This window comes from Tamandua tetradactyla, chromosome 3 (assembly GCF_023851605.1).
Source record: "Tamandua tetradactyla isolate mTamTet1 chromosome 3, mTamTet1.pri, whole genome shotgun sequence".
Lineage (NCBI taxonomy): Eukaryota > Metazoa > Chordata > Mammalia > Pilosa > Myrmecophagidae > Tamandua > Tamandua tetradactyla.
Window position 1 is genome coordinate 117228110 of NC_135329.1, and position 21275 is coordinate 117249384.

Below are 21275 nucleotides of genomic sequence, written 5' to 3' on the forward strand. Positions count from 1 at the left end.
CTCCGGGAATAGGAACCCAGGTCTCTGGCATGGCAGGCAAGAACTCTACCACTGAACCACCGTGGCCTGCCCCTGAATGGGGTTTTAATTTAGGTTTTCATACCTACTTAAAAACACTGAAAATTAACATACCCACAACTTTGTATCATTCAGCCAGTGGGGATTCTTTAAAACGCTTTGATTTAGCTGGACTCAACATATGAGAATTAGCTTTTTAAATTAAGAAGCAATTCTTTCTTTAGAAGAACTAAAAGAAGATACATAACTGGTTATAGGTGTTACCAGCTATGACTCTAAGGCAGCCACAGCTACTAAGCAGGCAGGCGCTGGGGTATTTTCTGAAGTTTTTTAAAAAGATGATTTTAAAATGTAGCAGAGCAATGACCTTCTAAAGAAACGTATTTGCCTCAGTAGTTTCATTTTCGTTTTCCTGACAATCTTATCACAGAATAATTGAAACCTTGATGGCCTCTACTCTTTCCCTTTCCCCACCTGCCAAGGCAATAACCCCAAACCAGAGTCCTTAACTATAGACTAAAGCCTGAAGTATGACAAAACTGTTAGGTGCTGAAACGTTGAGAGTATCTTAATTATTCACCCATTTCTAGCCCCCATTTATACTAACAGTGCATATACTTAATGTTTGCATGTTTATGTATAAAAGTGATGACCACCAGTTCTGATGATCTTTGTAATAGATGTGCTACTCTGCACTGAAGGTCAACCCTGAATAATAAAGACCTATCTTAGAAGCATCATAGAATTTGAAAAGATCTGAAATGATCATGTCACCCAACCTCATCAGTTTTCAGCTAAAGAAACTGGGATCCAGGGGGCTGTGTCCCTTGCTGTGGTCACACAGCTGGTTTATGATGTCACCCTTCTGGTTCACTGTTTTTCTCTCTGTGCCTTGCTGAAGGTTTCTCCTCGGCTCCCTAACAATAAGCCTATTCCCAGACCTACTACATGACATCTTTATTCTCCAGATGTTCCAAAGGCAAGGAAATTAATGAAAATCAGTAGAATTTTAAAAATTGCCCTATTTGTCTACCTATACGTATGGGTCTTTAGCACAAGTTGCAGTCAAAAATTTAAGGTTTTTATGAATAGGAGATAGCATACGGTCATATAAATTAAAATATGTATTTCATTATGAAAATTATTCATCATTAATATGAAGCAAATAGCAAAATGCAGTAAATTACTAAAGATTTGGGGAGGGGATCATTGCTCCCGTACTGTTAAATCATAGCATAGTAAATAGAGTTTTAGGGAACTAACACTTTTGTATGTGTGTGTGTATATATATGTATATATATACATATATATACACACACACACATATATACAACATCCTGAGTACCCTTGCATTTCAATAACACTAATTGCCCTTTTTTCCTTGCTGCTCCTAGCCATATTTCTTGGAAAACAACAGCTGTGTTTATTCAAATAGCAGCATACTGATGACTTGATGATAGGGTAATCTGCTGGAATTCCAAGTGTGACAGTCCCAGAGACAACTTCTCTGCACACCAGAAAAGTATCCTTTGGATAATAGAAAGCTTTGGAAAGGAATCCCCAGTTTGTTAGTACTATGGGATTGGTGTTCTTTATTTCAACTGGTTGTAATGTTGAGTTTCTCCCAGCAAATACCATGTTCTCTGGTTCTTGCAGAATATTCTTCCCATGCATCATTATGAAAAAGTAAATCTGCAACATAAATATTTTCATTCCAATAGCTTCTAAGCTAAAGGACTTAAACAGTACCTTGAACTTACAAAGAAAACAGTCATAAGATTCTGTTCAAATTCAGAGCAATAAATTCCACTTGTTCATATTTTCTGTGTCTCTATGGGTACTGGAGGGAATAACAGTGGCTTAAGGAGCCATTTACTGGAAACAAAACAAAACAAATTCCCTGAGAATGTAATTACTTGAAAAGGAAGATTAACTTCCAAGGGTGCCAAGGGTTAAACTTCTATAAGAAATTAGTCATTTCTTTAATGTTGATCATCCAAGATACATTTCTACTGAATATTAGACTTATAAAGGACTTTTGGAAATTAAATAAGTTCAAAGTGTCCAACCAACTTTTTAAAAGTAACCAAGGGTGCACAGGTGGTTCAGTGGTTAGAATGCTTGCCTTGCATGTGGAAGACCCAGGTTCAATTCCCAGACCACCACCCTCCCCCCCAAAAAAGTAATCAGTTGGTCTCTTTTAAATAGTAATCTTTAGAACTTAGGAAGTTTTTTAGTTTTGCTCATGAACTGCTATTTATCAGCAACTTATTTCTTTTCTATAGGAGGCATTTCATATAAATGGGACAGACCTATTGAACTGATGATTGCATTAAAAATAACAGTAATAAGTGATAAGTATATCACCTGGTAAATTTTAGGCACTGTTCCATGGGCTTAAATGCATTATTTCTTTAAATGAAGTGAGTCTTTCCCTGTATTTCAGATGAGAAACCTGAAGCGCAGAAACGTTGTCACTTGCCCAAGATCACCGAGCTAGTAAGTGATGGAGTCATGACCCCACCAGACCCCAGCTGCACAATCCATATTCTTCCCTAGGGAACTGCATTCTTCTCAAGCAGAGAAGAGTAACACAAAAGCAATAATTTATCAATGTTTAAACCTTGCCTGCAGACAGTAATTCCTTCAGATTCAAGAGTTTTTATATATTACCTACCAAAAAAGGAGACCAGGATTGGGGGACATGTTAATTCAGAATTTTTTTAATATCCCTATTTATCTAATGCATAAGTGATTCCAAATCAATTGAGGAAGTATATCTCCAGCTAGAAATTTGGTCATTTTTCACGAACACTGGTTTCTACTTACCCCAGTAAGAGAAATGGGACATCGACTTCTAAAACATTTCATTCAGTTTGGGTTAGACTTGCAGAAGAGCTTTCTGTTTGCAAGAATGAGTTCCTAAAAGGTTCACAGAAACTGTCCTTCTAAATATTATGTTTGTATTTCACGTTGTTTGATTTGGCTTTTAATGAAGGAGAATGCCACAGACCTAAAATGGTTTGATAAATTCATAAAGAGAGGCAAATTAATGGCCTCCACAGATGAGGCATTTCTGTCTTTGGAATAAAATAGAATGAGAATTCAACTGAGCAAACGACCAAGTGATACTCTACTTCCTCTCCCACTCTGGTTTTTCCTTGGAATATTCTCAACACCACTAAACAAATTCCAAACCTCTCTTCCCCTTTTCTGCATGGATTATGTCTTTACTGTAGATTACAGATGGAATTTCCTAAAAACAGAACAGCAATTTCATACTTAAATGGCATTTAGCTAGTACTACTGACAGAACCTCTCAAATTTGCATTAAATTTCCTAAGAAGGCAGAGAAAAACCTGAAAACTTTTTCCTCTCTATGTAAATACACACACACACAGACACAGGTTGTATTTTTATATACATATATGCACACATACACAAGTATCTTTCCACATATGTCTCTATATACATATAGAGAGAGATATATATGTATATGCATGTGAATAAGTTCCTGTATGTTTGTTACACATAGAATGATGGGAGGTACAGCAAACAAAAAAATAAAAATTCAGTCTTGGTATTATAGAGGTTACCAAGAAAACAGAATAAATGGAATTGAAGCAATAAGTAAAAATCATAACAAAAGAAAAAGTTCCAAACCTGGAAAAATTCCTTAAAAACATATATTTATATATGTATATATGTATATACAAATGGATCACTATATTCCAAGAAAGGTTATATTAAAGAGACTTATACAAGAGAAACCTTTTAGAAATGCTTGTACTTCAAGAATAAACAAATTTTACATAAACATCTAGGGTGAAAAAAGTATACCACATTCAAAGAAACAAAATTCAAGTTATCCTCAGACTTCTACTTTGCAAATTAAATTGCAGAAGACCAAGGAAAAAAACCCATAGAATTCAGAAAGCAAATTCTATATCCAGAGTATCCTATTTAAAATGCATAATTAGTTATATCATTTTCATGTTAAAACCCCTCAAAGATTCACATTACTCTTAGAACAAAGTGTCAAATCCTAGCATTGATTCACACAGTCATGCACAGCTGAGCTTTTACCCACCCCTCTGGGCAGTTCAGCTGCCCCACTCCTCTTCAGTCTCAGAGCTCTAGGTATTTCAAGTCTTCTTTGTGAACTTTTTGTGAACTTTTAATTTCCTTTATTCTCATTTCATTCCAGTGTCTTCATCACTGGGTTTCCCTTTACTCAGAATGTTCCTTCTCCAACTCTGCAACTGCTAGTCAAATTCCAGGTGTCAGTCTAACAAGGTTTTAGAGATGCTTTCTCTGATTCTCAAACTAAGCTGTTAGATAGTACCACTGACTTACACACCCATACTTTTTCTTATATTTTTGTTTCAATGCTGATTTCCCTAGTAAACTGTAAGGTACAAGAGGGCATGGACGATATCTATCATGCTTACTCTTGCATTTCTAATACATATAACACAGTACTAGGTACAAAGATGTTCAATTGGTAGTTGTTACCAAGCAAATAAATTAATTAACAAAACACAAAGAGCTTGAAAAACATCAGTCATATGTAGTTCTTTAGAAAATAGATCTGAGATTCTACAATAAATTATCTAGCATTTGTGTCATAGGAATCACTGAGGGAGAGGAGAAAGAGAACAGGACTGAAAAAATACTTGAAGAAATAATAGCTGGAAACTTCCCAAATTTTGCCAGAGACATAAATACACAGATTCAAGAAGCCACGGAAACCTCAAACAGGATAAACAGTAAGAAATCTACACTTAGATATCATGTCAAGTTTCTGAAAACCAAAGCAAAGAAAAAAAATCTTAACAGTAGTAAAAGAAAAATGACTTGTTAGCTATACAGAAAAACAATTCAAATAACAGAGGATTCCCTCATCAGAAACCATGGAGTACAGAGGGAAATGCACATTTTTCAAATACTGAGTGAAAAGAATTGTCAGCCCAGAATCCCACATCCAGAGAAATTATCCTTCAAAAATAAAGGAAAATTGAAACATTCTCAGATAAAGGAGAATTAAGAAAAATTTTCCCTAGCAGCCTTAAAATGATGGTTAAAGTAAGTTCTCTAAACATAAATGAAATGATCAAAAAAAAACCTTGGAACATTACTAAGAAAGAACATGGTAAAGAAAAATATGGGTAAGTACAATAGACTTTTCCCTTCTCCTGAGTTTTCTAAATTATGTTTGATGATTGAAGAAAAATGACATATTGAAAGATTTATCAAAATCTCAGCAAGATGTTTTGTAGATATAGGCAAGTTTATTTAAAACTTATAGGGAAACGCAAAGAAACCAGAATAGCTATAACAATTTTGATAATAAAGTAGGAACAATGAAGCTACCTGATCTCAAGACTGTTTATGTATAAGTATTCAAGACTGTGTTGTACCAATGGATAGAAAGACACATAGATCAATGGAATAGACCAAAGAACCCAGAAAGAGAACAATACAAATATGTCCAATTGATTTTTTTTATAAAAGTGCAAAAGCAATTCAAGGGAGGAAGCATAGTCTTTTTAACAAATGGTGCTGGAGCTATTGGATGTCCATAGGCAAATATTGAAATTCGACTTAAACTTCAGACCTCACACAAAAATTAATTAAATATGGGTCATAGACTGAAAGGTAAAAATAGAAAAGTTTTGCAGAAAAATTATAGGAGAAAACTTTCAAAGAGCTAGATCTTGGCAAAAAGTTCTTAGACTTGACACCAAAAGTAAAATCCATAAAAAGAAAAATTGATAAATTGTACTTTAGCAATATTCAAAATTTTGCTCTGAGTGGAAAACAAGCTATAGACATGAGAAAAATTTGTAAGCCACATATCCAAAAGAGACTAGTGTCTAGAATAATGAATTCTTAAAACAAGAGTCTAAAAAAACAATCCAACTAAAAGAGGAACAAAAGTAAACACAGGGGGCAGTGCATCAAAAAGAATATGGAGATGGCAAATGTCACATGAAATGACATTAAACATAATTATCAATTAAGGGAATGCAGATTAAAATAACAAGGTATCACTACATGCCTTTCAGAATGACCAAAATTTTTAAAAGGTGACAGCACAAAGTGCTAGCCAGGATGAAGAGAAACTGGATCATTCATACCTAGCTAGTAGGGATGTAAAATGGTACAATTGCTCTGGAAAACAATTGGCAGTTTCTTAAACTGATAAACTAATTATGCAACTACCTTACAACCTAGCAACTGCACACCTGTGCATCAATCCCAGAAAAACGAAAATTTATTGTCATACAAAACCTCACAGCAGATTATTTATATATAATAATCTTTGTAAATAAGATTATTAAATAATAATTGTAAATAAGCCAAAAACCAGATGACTTTTGAACAGGTGTATGGTTAAACTGTTCTATAGCAATACCATGGAATACTACCCAGCAATAAAAAGAAATGAATTGGGCAGGCCATGCTGGCTCAGTGAACTTGCCTGTCATACCAAAAACCCAGATTCAATTCCCAGTGCCTGCTTATGCAAAAAAAAAAAAAAGGAAAAAAAAGAAATGAATTTTTATTAATAAATATAGAAACCTAGAGGAATACCCAGAGGATAATGCTGAATGAAAAAAGCCAATCCCAAAGTTTATGTATTTTATGACTCCACTTATAACATTCTTGAAATGACAAAGTTATACTATAGAAAAGGAGAACAGATAAGTTGTTGTCAGGGTTTAAGGAGGAGATAAAGGGAAAAGGGAAGTTGTTGTGGCTATAACAGTTCAACATAAGGGGTCTTCATGGTGATGGAAATGTTTCTTTATCTTGACTATACCAGTATCAATATACTTGCTTTTGTTTTGCACTATAGTTTTGCAAGATGTCGCCATTTGGGAAATGGACCAGTGGGTATACAGAATTCACTGCATGTGAATGTACAATTATCTCAAAATAAAAAGTTTGGGTACATGAGTGATTCAGTGATAGAATGCTTGCCTGCCATGCGAGAGACTGGGTTCAATTCCTGACCTATGTACCCCAGAATAAAAAAAGTTAATAAAATTAAAAAATAAATAATTTAATAAAAAACATGAAAAACTTTCCATAATAAATCCCTGATAATATCTAACAAACAGCACTGAATAGGAAAATTACGATGCAATCTCATTCATGAATATAGATGTAAAACTACTATAAATGCCAATCCAAAAAAAAAAAAAAGCCATTAAGATAATAATTTATCATCTTAGCATAGAGTTTTGTTTGATGACTATAAAGAGAATTCAATATTAGGATATTTATTGCACAACATAATAACAATAGGCTCATAATTTTTTCATCCCAATAGCTTCCAAATAGACATTCATCAAAATCCAACATCAATTCCATATTAATAAAAAAAAGAAAGAAATATGGCAAAGATTGCTATTATTCATCAAACATGTATATGCTCAATCTTTCCCATTCCCTGTGAATCTAGATGAGCATCATAATTAATTCTCACCAATTGAGCATGGACCACAGAAGTTAAGAGCTAGTGTGCCCTCTCCACATTTGTTCTCATTCAAATGGCTGAAAGAAAATCCTCAGGTCTGGTGGAGTTACAATTTGGAAGCAGACTGAGTCCCTGGGACACTATTGGAAAAGAAACAGGTGAGTGGCCTTATATACAATGACTTGAGCCAGGATAAACCTTCTTGGGTTAAGCCACACTGATTTCAGGGTTTATTTATTTTTGCAGCATAGCCTGGTGATACTACCTAATATACTTAGAAAACCCTTAATTACCATGATAAAAAATAAATACTTTGAATCAAAAGATTGTTTCATATTTAAAGCTTCCCAAACTGAAATCCCACAAAGCAATACGTCTTAGGAAAAATGGTTTGCTGCCTAAAGTACTTCTTAGTAATGCATAGTCCACATTTGCATATTAAAGGCTGAGAAGTTCTATAGAAAAATCCCTATACTGTACTGTTATTGAACTCAATATTTCACAAATGTTTATGTTTGACAGCTGTAATCTTTTTAATTAGTGGAACATTAATTCAGCAATATATTTGTATTTTACTGAAGACGTTGAAGAAAAGCCACTAAAAGCTTCATATGAAATTCAGAAAACACACAAAAGTTTAACTTTTTGTCAGACTAAGAATTGTGTACAAAGTTTTACCATAGCTTTATTTAAAGTACAAAGCAAGTTAAAAAATGCACATATTGAGGTAGAGATATTTAGGCAATAAATATATTTATGATAAATTTAAAACAAATTAATAATGTTTTCAAATAATATTAAATTCTGGGAAAGTCTATGGACTGATGGGTTGATAAAGTTGGATTCAAAGCTATATATATATAGTATGAACCAATTAATATACACACTCACACACATATATACAAATAAATATACCAAAATATTAATAGCAGTTATCTCAAGAAGCTGGAATCATGGGCAATTTTTTTTACTTTTCTCTTCATAATTTTCAATATTTTAATCAGAAATAATAAATGTTATTTTTAAAAAGAACAGTTCCTACCTTATAAAAGGTCTGCTTTGTCCTTCAGCTAGCACATTATTATTAATAATAATGCTTATTGAGCAGGAATAATCTCTTTCAGCATGAAACATCCTGTGTTCATGCAAAAATAATCTTAATACTTATTATTTTTAATGAGAATAATGTGCTCAGGTTGAACAGTTCTTATTAAGAACTTGATATGAGTATGTAAAGGAGAGCCTGACTTTGTAAAGGTGGTGCTGTAAGCCAAATGCTACGATCTCATGGAAGCCATGGAGAGGAACACAGAGGCTGGCAGGAGACAGCAGGAAGTGCTGCCTGAAGATTCAGAGGGTCCACCAGCCTGAGTTTGGCCTAGAAGCAGCTCCAATGTGATATAACAGATTACCATACACATGTGCACACACTTACATACTTTATAATTTTTCTGTTCCATCACTTCTTTAAAGTCTGCACCCACTCACCTTCTCTTTCCAGGTCTTCTCCATTTAAAATGACCTGCTATAATAAATATTTGAGAATATTTTCACTGCAACATTTCCAACACAAATTTATAGTTGACTGTTGTCAGTAGGACTCTCTGTCTTTCACCTCTTCATTATAGTGAAATTCAGGGCATAGTGCAAAACTAAGAGCCACTGTGTGGGTATATATTGCCCCTGTAAATTAGACTCCCACCAGAGCTGCCAGATTATTTTTTTGTTATTTTGTTTTGTTTTTTTGCACGGGCAGGCACTGGGAAATGAAGCCAGGTCTCTGGCATGGCAAGTGAGAATTCTACCACTGAGCCACTGTTGCACCACCCAGATTATTGTTTTATCTTCTTTTGTTCTTTTCAGTTCTTCCTGATTTTTTAATTTCACCTGTGCAACTCTCATATGCAATAGCATAAATTGTTTGGAGATATATGTTGTCTCAAAGAACTTACGGACAATAAGCTTGTATCTCCTTGCAGAATTAGACGGCTCAGTAAAATGAGAGTATTAAACCATTTATACATTTTGCTCCTTTCCACATATATTCAATTTTCAAAGAGTTATAAGGTGATGTTTTCAAGATGTAACATTGTGCACATTTTTAATTTTTTTATAGTTCAACTTGTAAAAGGAAGAGAAAAATAGGTCCTTTAGAGCATATACTTAATTTTTTTTTTTAGGTTTTCTGAGGTAAATACACAGAAGATAGTCTTTGTCTATTCACTGCACCAAAGCATAATATACAGAGAGAAAAATATAGCCTTGGAGTCAGATCTGAGCTCCAGTCTCATCTTTACTGAATATGCCTAATGACTCTGTGTTACATCATTTACCCTCTCTAAGCCTCCATGTATTTTTCTGTCATGAAAAAATAAAACCTCCTGCCTCACAAGTTGTTGTGGTAATTAAATGACATTAATTAAATGTGCTGTATAACTGCTCATCATCGTCACTAAAGTTTCTCAATTAATTTTATTGTTTGATATGTTATCACTCAAAAATAGTGTTCTCATTGTACCCAGAATCCAGTGGAACTTCACCTAGAAAGAGTAAGAAAAACTTGCCACCATGGACAAGTTGAGAAAAATATACTTGGTGTTTTATTTTAAATTGCCCATTGACCTTTCTAAATTCTGGACTGGAGGCAACCATTTTATAAAGGTCATATATGACATCACTAGCATGAGTTTTATAAAGTATTTTCTTAACCCATTTCCAACGACTCCCAAAACACAGTTAGCTGGGAACATTTACTGTAGGCTTGATATACATCCAGCTTGTGTGTTTCTATACACAGATGCACATACATGGATATATGTGTGGATATGTTTACACAGTTGTATATGTATATATAAATAATAAAAGGTAAATATATACATATATATTTAATATATACATAAAAAGTAAATACATATGTTCACTATATATATATTATACATATATATTTACTTTTCATTATTAACTCTTAAAAGAATTATTCTGCACAATTATGTATAGCCATGAATTAAGTACCTTATGGATTATCGACAACACATTTTTTTTTTTTAACATGAGCTGTTTTCTCCTATCACTTAGCTTTAGCTAAGCAGTCAGGATAGGTAAATAAAATGTATTATAGTAGGCAATACATATCTGAATAGACAATATTGAAAATCATAAAATGTGTTCTAAGACACCAAATTTCACATGTAGATTATCCACTTTTTTAGACTCTTTCTGTCACTGTCCATTAAAGCAATAAGTTGATTCTTTTCTGGGAAATGAGGTTCACTTTCCTCTACCAGACTGGCATATGGACATTTGTAATTGACCATTATTTTAACAAGATGGCAGCCTCCACTTTGAAGCTAAGAAATGCTTTTAGCTCAGAGTGAAATGCTGCTTTAAACATCCTCATGAGTAGTTTTCATGGCTTGTTGTCGATTATAGAGCAGAGACTTATTCCTATTACAGTGTCAGCAAACATACTATGGAGAGGAATCTATTTTGACCTTTGTTCACATTCCATCTGCTCTAGTGACTAGCTGAGTTCACAGGTTCATGATGAATCAGGCTTCATTTATATCCCCAGAAACATCTGCAGTCTGGAATATTTGACAGTAACACACCCTAGTGCGGAAATCAAACGGGGGTGAATGAATGATTTTCTAAAGACATCGCCATGAGTTAGGTGAGGTGATGGAGGTCATGTAGTGGAGTTCCTGCACTGGAAAGACCTCAGTACCCTGAGGTAGCCCCAGAATTGACTTTATTATCACAGAATTATCCCCTGGCCACACCATGACGTGTTCTCAATAAAGGAGAAATCAATTAGACTAAATATCAAAAACAACCTTGAAAAGATAATAAGCCATAAAACTTCACCCTCTGAGTAGAGTGATTTGTAATCAAAGAGCCGGATTACTCCCTTGCCTTAAGGATGCAGTAGAATTGAGGAAAAGCTCATTTAAGAGGGGTAGAATCACATGTCCAGGGTGATGTATGCATGTCCAGGATGATGTATGCATGTCCAGGATGATGTATGCATGTCCAGGGTGATGTATGCATGTCCAGGATGATGTATGCATGTCCAGGATGATGTATGCATGTCCAGGATGATGTATGCATGTCCAGGGTGATGTATGCATGTCCAGGGTGATGTATGCATGTCCAAGGTGATGTATGCATGTCCAAGGTGATGTATGCATGTCCAGGGTGATGTATGCATTTCCAGGATGATGTATGCATGTCCAAGGTGATGTATGCATGTCCAGGATGATGTATGCATGTCCAGGGTGATGTATGCATGTCCAGGGTGATGTATGCATGTCCAAGGTGATGTATGCATGTCCAAGGTGATGTATGCATGTCCAGGATGATGTATGCATGTCCAAGGTGATGTATGCATGTCCAGGGTGATGTATGCATGTCCAGGGTGATGTATGCATGTCCAGGATGATGTATGCATGTCCAGGGTGATGTATGCATGTCCAGGGTGATGTATGCATGTCCAAGGTGATGTATGCATGTCCAAGGTGATGTATGCATGTCCAGGGTGATGTATGCATGTCCAGGGTGATTGATGTATGCATGAGCAACTCTGTCTTTAGGATCAAATGGAAGAAGCATTCCCTTCTCTTTTGTTCTCCAGTTACAAGAATCACTTGAAGTGGCATGAGAGGAATTGCCCCTACACTGCGAGTAAAGGATAACTCAGGAAGTCCTTACTGAGCAACGACCTCTTCACGAGGTGCTGAGATTTAGTCCCCTTTGCTGGTTCCCCTCATATTTTGATCCATAAGCAGCAGAGGGCCTCAGGACTCAGACCTAAATTCCCTTCTCAGGGAAATGCTTTTCCAGCCCCAGAGTTTAAAATATTACCTATTCATAGGATAAAAATTCTAAGCTTTATCTCTTCCTGAAGTCTTAACTAAGAGCCTACCTACTTGGTATTGTCATTCACATACATAATCGGTATCTCAAACTCAACTAATATCCAAAACTGATTTTTTTTAAATTTTCCCTTCCCAACCTATCTGTACTGAAGTCTTCCCTACTTCAGTGTCAGCATCTCCATTCTTCTGCTTACTCGGACCAAAACAATGGAGTCATTTTTGACACATCTTTTCTTCACACTTTTTCTCAATGAATCCTTCAGCAAATGTGTCAGTGCTTCCTTTGCATTATACCCAAATAAAACTGCATTTCAGTGCTACTGCTGCTACCACCTTGGCCCAAATCAACAACAACTCTTACTTGAACAATTGCATGAGTCTCTTAACTGACCTCACCAATTCATATTTCCTCATGTAGGCAATTCTCCACATGACAACCAGAGTGATGCCTTTAAATATAAGTTCAATCATGTCCCTTCTCTACCTAAAACCCACTAAAGACTGCCCATGTCATTTGGAATAAAATGCCAGGTATAGGCCAAGGCCTAAAGGCCTTCCATGACATGCCCTCCTCCTGGAGCTTTACCCTTTGCTATTTTCCACCAGCTCAACCTGCCCCACCTGTCCTGCCCCTTGATCTTTCTCAAATACTGCAAGCACCCTCCTACCCCAAGTCCCTTGGACTTGCTAATCCCTTTGCCTAAAATGTTCCTCCACCAAGATGCTCTTCACTTCCTTCAGCTCTCTACACAAATGTCAACTCCTTGGAAAGCTTTTTGTGATCAGTATTTATTCTGCTTCTCTTCCTTTATTCCTTATCAGAGTACATATCATCGATGGAAATATTGTATTGTTTGTATTTTCTTTCTCCCTGAGTGGAATGTGACCTTTTTAAAAGGGATTTTGATTATAAACAATGCATTGTTCTCAAAGTTTAGCACTGCCTGACACATAGTAAATGCTCAATACATTTTTTTAGTGAATGAATGAATGCATCAGTATATCTCCTGTCTGCAAATAACTCAGCAGTAAGTGGGAAAATCAAGATATGCACAGCTACCTATAATGCAAGACAACTGTGATAAGAGCTGTGCTAGAGGTTTAAACAAATTATGGGATAGCACAGAGGAGAAAAAAAAATTCGAGCTTTAGGTCAGAAAGTTTTCTCATACATACAGATACTTGGACACACACATGGGTATTTAAATTCGCCTGGAAGAGACAAATGAGGTTTCAACAAGAAGAGACGTAGAGATCAATATGGGCATAAGGCAAGACCTGGAATGTTTAGAAGTGCTTAGCATATTCAAGGAACAGCCAATGATTCTGGGTGGCTGCCACCTGGAAGTTGAGTACAAGAAAGAGATACGGCTGGGAAAATAAAGTGAGTCAGATTTTGAAGGGTCTTGAATGTATTGAAAGGTGATTTCATTTTATGCATCAAAAAATATTTTTTAAGGACCATCTAAGGGCAAGACTCTGTGTTAAGTGCTTCACTCAGACCCTGTGCTCAGAAAATGTATAGTATAGGATCTAGACATGCAAACTCAGTGACTGCATGAGAGCACTGACATGTTATGAGCACTGTACTAGAGGCAACGAGATGGGAGTAGGGGTTCTTCAAGGCAGGGAAGGAGCTTTCTGGACCGATTTTACTGGGAGGTCATCAGTCAATTAATCTTGAGCCATAAGAGTAAAACAATCACATCTAAGATTTAGAAAAAAAGATTGTGAATGGGTAGGCAACTAACCAGAAGGGAGAAAAACTGGATGGAGGAAGAGGTACTTCTTTTCTGGGTTAAGATTAGGAAAAGCCTAATCAAGTTAATTAGACCTAGACAGACATCTCAGTCTTATTCCCTGCCCTGGTGAGCACTTGCCTCCGTAGAAATTTCCAAGCATTAACAAGTTTCAAGTGGGAAGAAGAAAAGCCCAGATTACTCTTACACGATAATATATTACAATATATTCTTAAATCAAAACAGGTAAGTAAAAGAAAAGCCAAGCAAAAATCCTCAGGAGGAGCAACAGCCAAAGAAGACAAGACAAGACAGCTGTATATGATAGTACGTAGAACGATTCTTTATAAGGAAAGGTACGTCATAGAACCCCACTTTTTCATCATGGTACATTTCTTAGGTATTTCCAATAGTTTTATAATAACCATCTGAAAAACATGCAACATGCTCAGCTCCCAAACTCTGCTTCTACAAACCTCTTCAAGATTACAAGATGTTAGTTCTGACTAGCTCAAATCATAATCACGGTAATTAGTATTTGACACTTAAAGCCTCTTCACCAATAGTATATGTTGTTCATTTGTCAACATATAGCTGGAATATAGAAAATATTTATCCTATTTGATAACCATGCTTTGAGTCATTTAGGAAAATTTTGATAAGCAAAATATACTAAAGGGTGCTTCCATCACTGACTTTCCCCTCTCTGAACTATTTGTTTTGTTAATATATAATTTTATAAACTAAATTAATTTTCAAATTCCTGCATTTTTCAGGCTGAGACTCTCAAAATTATTCTCTGAGTCAAGAAATGGAGTCATAAAATCGACTAGCTGATTTCAGAAATTAAAAGTGAAGAAATGTAATTCTCACACAAGTGACGATACGCATATATTATGTATATATGATATATATATCATTTCCTGGTCACTATAAATACATGAAAAAGCATACATCATTGTTCCACATAATATTCAGTGCATTCCTCTTTTTTCCAGAAAAACTAAGACCCAAAGATATTTTTATTCAAAAATATTTTTTCTCATGAAGTTCAAAGCCTGTGCATCTCTGTAGTTTCTTTTGTTTGTTTTAACAGTTTTATTCACACACCATACAATCCATCCAAAGTTATCTCTAGTTTCTCACACCAATTGTTTTGACTTAGAGTGGCTTAAGATTTTGTCTCTACACCAGAATGAATATTTCCTTAGACCAGTGAGGTGAGGTTCAAGTGTCATAGCAATTGCTTCATTATCTCATTAAGAAACACAAGCATGAGGTATAGCAACAAGGACATCCACAGGTCCAAAAGAGTTGTCATCCTGAATTAATTTCACAACATTTAAAATCTTCTCTGATCTTTTAAGCTGGATCTGCAGGTACAATCAGATTGACATCTATTAGGAGCTATGTATGACTCTCCCTCAGTTTACCTCCCAAAGTAAACTCATGTAGTGAAAATCAGTCAGTACATGCCACCTTCCCTTCTGAGGAGATGGCAAAACTTTTAGGCTTTTGCAGCCCCTGGGTAAGCCTCTGTGACCCCAATGGGCCAGGACTCTTAAGAGGGAGGCTGCAAATACCTGCTTGGACCCACCTGGCACCTTCACCAAAGCTATCAACTGGAGACTATATAGGTGCACAGTCCCCACCATAGATAGGGCTTTGGGCTTTTACAAAGCAATTTAATAAAAAAACAAATCAAAATAAACCATGAAGTAAAACAAGTTAAACACACTTGGAGAAATGGCACTAGAAGGTATTCACAGAAAATAATTCTGGAAGCAGGTTCCCAGGGCTCCCCCCACCCCCCGTCCAGAATTATCTGATACATTATTACAGTCTATAGGGATGAGCGTAAAGAGGACTACGGTTAAAATTTAGTGAAAACAGTACAGCCTGTGAGAAACTTCAGTTGAACTGAAATACACAGAGGGATTAGGTCAGAGAAAGATAAATGTATCTTTAAACAGTTGTGTGCCTGAGAAATTATGCATGATCAAAAGTTTTCCCACAGTCTCACTTTATGACTAAACATCCTTAGCACAAACTAAAACACAAACAGGTACATTTCTGTGTTGGAAATGGAAATGAATAGTTCGGTTTCTTTACGTCCTTATATTTGCATAGTCCTTTATACTTTAAAACAGTACATTTTCGAGCATCATTTACTTTGATTCTTGCAACAACCTGGTAGAGGAGGAAAGTTAGATGGTGGCCTTTTGTTAAAGACAAAAAACAAAAACAAAATTTTTAAAAGCAGTTTCAGGGAAGCCTAGGGGTAGATTTGCTTGAAAGACGGAGTTCTTGACTCCACTCACCAGCCAACTCCCAGACTTCTGGCAGAGGGACAGAGCTGGGCAAGATACATTGTCAGAACAGAAGGTGCAAGATATATATGTATGTGTGCATGTGTGTGTGTGTGTTTCTGGTTGCAAGTTTTCGGCCTTTCAAAACAAACTCAAGAAATTTCTGAATTTATACTTGTTTCAGAAGACCTGTACCTAGTTCTTCTCCCTTTAACTAGCAAAAATAGAACATACATATATGAAAAGCGTAATATCATGAATACAGCCTGGAATGAAAACTTAGGGAAATGTGAAGAAACAGGATGGAGTGTGCCTTTTAGACAACATGAGATGTATAAAACAAGTTCATACAGGACTGTATTGCTAGAAGGCATCATAGTGTACTAGCCAGGGCTCTCCAGAAACACAGATATGTGTATACATGTATATACATTAATCTTAACAGATTTAGTATAAGAATTGGTTCATACAACCATGGGGATTGGCCAGTACGAATTCTGCTGGGCAGTTGGCAAGCTAGAAACTCTGAAAAAGGTGATACTGGATTCCCCTGGAGAAGCTGGCTGGCTGAAGTAGAGATAGAAATTCTTTCTGGCCACTGAAATCCTCAGTCTTCCTGTGAAGGCCACCAACTGATTGGATGAAGGCAATTTCCTTTGTTGATTGCAGATGTAATCAGATATATTATTGCATAGATGCAACAAACTAATGATTTAAAATCCGTGTATGGGGGGTGCACGGGTGGTTCAGTGGTAGAATGCTTGCCTTTCACGCAGGAGACCTGGGTTCAATTCCCCAACCATGCACCCAAGGGAAGAAAAAAAAAATCAAATTCATGTATGGGGGTCAATAATGGTGGTGGGGGGTATGAGGTGTTTTGGGTTTTCTTTTTTCTTTTTATTTGTTTTTCTGGAGTAATGAAAATTTTCTAAAATTGATTATAGGGATGAATGTACAACTATGTGATGATATTGTGAGCCATTGATTATACACTTGAGATGAATTGTATGGTATGTGCATACATCTCAATAAAATTGCATTTTAAAAACCCACTTATGAAACCAGTTACAATTAGGCCAGTGTGTGCTCAACCAAACAACCGGACATTGTAACCTAGCCAAGTTGACTCATGAAATTAACCATCACACACAGATACCTGTAAAATCAATCTGGAGAAACACAAGAAGAGGTCCCCTAACTTGGCCCTGTTTTTCCTTCTTTCTCTTTTTTTTCCCCCAGAACACTGCTTTCCAAGATCATTCTTCCCTTTAGGGAATATTTGGGTATTAAAATACTGAATTCTTTTGTAAGTATTGTCATTGAGCGTGGGTCTTTGCAGAAGTAACACTCCATGTATGACAGCCATCCATTACAATTTTTAAATAAACTTGTATTTTCCACTAGACATCTCCACCTGGGTGTCTTCATGGGCATCTATAATCAAATCTTTTAGACCTAATCTCATTATCTTCCTCCTCAAACTGGATCCTAATAAATACCCTTTCTCAATAATGGAATCACTATTTTGCAAGGCCCTAAGCAGTCCTCTCTTCCTCTCATCCACATATCATTTAGTTGGGCTGATTTTACCTCCCATCATCTCACAAATAAAAGGCTTTTGCTAACCCACTGCTGTTATTTCAGTCCAAGTGAAATATAGCCAGGGTGTAGAATTTTGTAGGTGCTTTCTTACTGCCCCAAGGATAAAGTCCCACCTCTGATGTCTGACATGCAAGGTGATTGCTTTATGATCCAGCCCTTACCTGGTTTCTCAGACTAGGCTCTTGCAATGTCATTCCAGCCATGTTGGACTTCTGACAGCCCTGAAAATGCCATGCAGTCTTATTTCTACACATATTTGCTCTTTTTCCATTCTTACACATTCTGTTACCCAAGTTCTAGTTCAACTGTAGCAAGAAGGTCCTTGCAATTTGCAGAGTGGAAGTCCCCTAATTTCTCTCTGTATATACCTCTGTGAATACAGATCTCACCATCTTGTAATTGCTTATTTTAACATGTCTCTCCCTCTATGTAAGGAGCACTTTTAGGGCCAGGATATACCTTATTCACCTCTATCCCAAGCACCGAGCCTAATAGCAAGCAATAAATATCTGCTAAATAATGGAGATTAATTTTAAAATCCCTAGGAAACTCATTTTTTTTAAATATTTACAATAGCCTAGTCCCAGTTTAAATATTGTTATCCTCCACAAGCTCTAGCCGAAGCCTATGTTTTTAAAATGAACAGATAAAAGGAAAACTAAAAGTAATCAGCAGCTTTCCAGCAATAATTATATTAAATTGTGCCCCACATAACTTTGGTAGGAACAAATTGAGCCAGATCCTAAATTACTAGCCCACATAGTCAAGAGAAAAAAAAAATCAGAAGATGATTCATCATATCATGGTGACAAAAGTTTTCAAATCATCCCAGTCACCTTCTTATCTTATCACTATTAGGTAAAGAAACGCCTGGCTTAAAGATGTTACTGAAAGAATACTTATTGCTTCCTCTGTATCAGTCAACAATGCTGCCTCCAGGAAGCCCCATTAAGTGTCGATCCTGGGGCTCACCCTAGTAAGTTCTCTAAATAATATCTGAACAAAGGAATGGGGGCCCTTGTTCACAAAATGTAGGTTAACACTATGACCTGTGAGAATATGATTCAAAATTATCTTTACTAAATGGCAAAACATCCTTACAAAAATGGGGTGGGGGAGAAGTGGTACAAATAATTGTTTCTTAAAGAGTAAAAAACTAGCCATAAAAAGCAAGATTATAAAGAAAGAGTTTAAAATCAATTTTTAAAAGAAAAATAGACCACAAGTGGGACATGAGTCAATTTTATTTTTCATAAGTCTGTCTCCTTTAGATCATTATGCCTAGTTTAAGGTACGAGTTGCCCTCAAGGGGCCTGGGTATCAGGGAGAAAGTTCAGAGAAGAATTGCAAAGAGTATGGAAGAGAAGGGAAGATTAGAGAAATTTAGGCTGATGAAGATATGCCAAAAGCAGAGCAGAGTTTGACTAATGGTTTGAAACATTTTAAGGACAATATAAAAGGCATTCAAATTCTCCTCATCAGTAATGGGCCAAAACAAGAATACTGTAAAAACAAAGAGGAAGAGATTTGGGCTTAGGGAAAAGAATTGCTTGACTTTGTGAGTGATAAAATCTAGATGAACTCCCGAGAGGTTATATAACCTTCCAGGAAGGATTGCAAACTATCTTGAAAGGTTTAGAAACTCAAGCAGGAGCCAGCCTTTTAGCCTCCATCTCCTTTGTGTCCTTCTCTTCAGAAATTAAGTGCCACAGCAACATGGGCTACAGTCTATGATAGGAGTGATGGCCTCTATCACTCCTAAGCTCTATTAACTAACGGCTTTAATTTGCTGTATATTTACATATATTCCCCCCCAAACAGAATACAGTCTATGCTCACTTCATATTTTCAAGTTTTTCCTCCAGAGTAAATTACCACAACAGGTTTAAACTTTCCTTATAAACTGTACCTAATGCCCTTGACAATTTTTATATTCACTAGCCAGAACCTTCTCAATTTCTCTGTAACTTCTAATGAAGGCAGAACATCAAAAAAAAAAAAAAAAAAAAAAAAAACCGCATGGCTCTTCAGTAGAGTCCAGGCAATGCCAAGTCAAAATAGGCAGATTACTCCATGGCTGCTGCATGTCATACATCTATTAATACAGCTGAGGATCATGTTCCCACTTTTAATGACAGCTCTAGGCTGCTGACTCACATTCAGACATATTTCTACTTCTTTGGTACCTACATAATCATCTCCTTTCTTGTTATCAGCCTAGTTTGTTTTTATCCCTAATCTTATCCTGTTTAGCTTGGCCACTTTTCGACATTTTCAGGGGTGCACTGAATTGCTCTTCTGGCTTCCATGTACCAGTTAACACTACCAAAATAAGAACTTTCTTTTCTAACCTCCAAATAATCAAAGGATAAGAGGAGGGGAGGTGTTCAGTAATTTTTTTTCAACTATGGATAGAGTACTCTGCTGGGCCCAGGGGGTAAGGCAAACATGGGTCCTGCTTCCTCATCGTTTATACCCTATCAGAGACAGAGATAAGTAAATAGAAAACTACAACTCTATATGTTAAATGCCATGGCAGGAACGACAGACAGCAACAGAACAAGGGGAGGTTTTGCGCACAGAGGAAGCTAGGGGCGCAGACCATAGTCCCATGTTGCTGTGCCACCCAATTTCCAAAGAGAAGGACATAGAAGAGACAGAGGGTAAAAGGCTGAGATTTTCCACAAATATATGTTAGCTTCTTTAATTCTCACAACAACCTAGCAGGGCAAGCATTCCTATCCCAACTTTAAGATGAGGAAACTCACCATTGAATAGGGTAAGTAACTTATCTAAGGCCACACACCTTTAGCTAATAAGTAACAGAACTGGATTTCCAGTCCAGTTCTATATGACTCCAAAGTCCATGCATCATACACTGCTTCTTTTCTAACACTCTCCATGCTTCTCTTATGAACAGAAATGCCACACAGGAAGAAATCTAAAATGTACTGAAGTCCAGCTAGTGTCTACTCGTTTCTCTTTACGTGGTATTCAGTCAAGACAAGTTATCAAACTGATCTGACAGAAGCTCATCCCAAACTATTCTGGTAACTTCCTGAAACTCTGAATTCAGGAAGCCAACTATCTTATGACTTTGTTAGGTATGTTTCCAGGTTCCAAAGATATAATAATCCACCTATAATCTCAAGGGCCAGTTTTTCTTCCCATTTTAAAAAAGTACCATATGTTTTCATTTTAGGGTAGTTGCATCTTTTATAGAAAAAAATTCTGCCATTAATAACAG

General features: G+C 36.2%; 1 long non-coding RNA gene across 1 annotated transcript; it reads left to right on the forward strand.

Moving 5' to 3' along the window:
- Window positions 1-912: 912 nt before the first annotated feature.
- On the forward strand, window positions 913-9762 carry LOC143676306 (uncharacterized). Its single transcript, XR_013171989.1, has 4 exons — window positions 913-997; window positions 2465-2517; window positions 7490-7662; window positions 9685-9762. It is a non-coding gene; the product is annotated as an uncharacterized LOC143676306 (long non-coding RNA).
- Window positions 9763-21275: the final 11513 nt, after the last annotated feature.